The sequence below is a fragment of the Octopus bimaculoides genome, chromosome 4 (genome assembly GCF_001194135.2).
Source record: "Octopus bimaculoides isolate UCB-OBI-ISO-001 chromosome 4, ASM119413v2, whole genome shotgun sequence".
Lineage (NCBI taxonomy): Eukaryota > Metazoa > Mollusca > Cephalopoda > Octopoda > Octopodidae > Octopus > Octopus bimaculoides.
In genome coordinates, this window is record NC_068984.1 from 71,672,433 (window position 1) to 71,674,319 (window position 1,887).

The following is a 1,887-nucleotide window of genomic DNA, read 5'->3' on the forward strand; positions in this document are numbered from 1 at the left end:
TATATATATATATATATATATATATATATATATATATATGATATGATTATAAATAATGATATTATTATTAATAAATTATAATATAGGTAGCTAGTTAGCTAAAAAAATAAAAGGCAAATTTATAAACATGCGTACTAGTAGATAGCACCAGCGTTGCTAGAAATAAAACTCAAAAATGACTCAATAGCACTAAAATAGCCACAAGAGCACTAACAGTTACCAAGTTGTCGAAATCTAGAGGGTGGCGGTGGGAAAATAACCAACATACCAACGAGAGAGACAATCGCAAATAAAATTTCACATAATTTCGAACTTTCAGATATTTCTCTTAGTTCTCCTGAGTCAATCTTTCTACCTGGGGTTAAAAGTTTATTCACTTTCTATAAGCTTGTAATAACCGACAAATTCAAACTGTAGTATTGTATATATTTAAACAGTGATATAATTATTAATAAATAATAACATTATAGGTGACTAGTTACCATAAATTACAAAAGGCAAATTTATAAATAACGGTACTAAATAGCACCAGCACTACTAGAAATAAGAGTCAAAAGCGACTCATTTAGTCACAATAGCAGAAAAAGTTAACAAGCTGACGAAATCGGGGAAGCCTGAAAAATAACCAACATACCTAAGCAATTGTCCATTAAATCGAGTGTAAGGTGGGATATAGCGCGTAGAGCTCATCCATAAACAAATATCCGATATGGATGTGGACTATGTTGATGGAGATATATGAAATATTCAAATATAGATAAAGACCACCTAATCAATAACAAATTAGATCTTAGTGTGTCACGTTTTCATAGGATTACTCGCACCTTTAAATACTTTAAAAATCAGCTAATAATAAATAACCCATACAGTATCTTTGGTGACATAAATTACTCAATGCGCCCTATCATTCATAGCTTACGCGTTTGATATACTGCAACCTGTTCAGTAATGCCTTCTAATGACCCTTAGCTCTTCTAATCCTTTATGTATAGCTAATAGCACTCTCTATATATAGCACTCTCTACTTTATTTCATTTTATTTGCCATAAAGGCAGTACACACTGTAGCTGAGGGGTGGACAACCACATTAATGAGATAAGATGAATGATGAACATGATGATATTAATGGTAGAAGACAGAAGCCGCCCGCCGAACTTTGCTTCTTTAAAACGTTGTTCTTTTATAAATTTATACATACATTTACAAATTGGGGCTATTAACCTCTTACTGTACAATTTCAATTTATCATATCTTTGAAATTAGGCACTTGCTTCTTACACTTTTCTTTTTATGGGCCACAAGCCCTTTCAATATGAGGCACTCGTCCTCTTACATTTTACCGCCCGACCAGACCCCGTGCTTCACTTAAGCACCTCGCTGGGTCTTCATCGGGCCACTTCAGTAAGTAGCGGAATGCGTCTTTGAGGAAGGAATTCATCACCCTGCACAAGTCTGTCTCTCACACGACCTCCGCAGTCACCTGCTGAGGCCGACCAGGGTTCTTGGTACAGGTGAGGATCCCGCTCCTCCGACGCTTCCTGGTAAACATTTTAACAAAATTTTCAACGGCCCCTCCCTTGTGGAAGAGCACTACAAATTTCTCCTCCTCATAGGGCGAGGCTTCAGTTTCTACTGTCGGTGGAACAATTCCCACCGACATGCCTTCCTCAACCTAGAACAATTTATACCTTATCAATTGTTACAATATGTTCTTACCCCTCTTTAAAATTAAGTTCTTCCATATATAGTTAATAAAAATATATTTATCTTTTTTACTAGTGCATTTTTTAATTTTGCACCTCCCCTAAGTATTAAATTTACTCTCTAAGATCTTGTAGTGTTCTAACTCAATTCATTTTAGATAGACTTTAGAAACATCTTATGAAC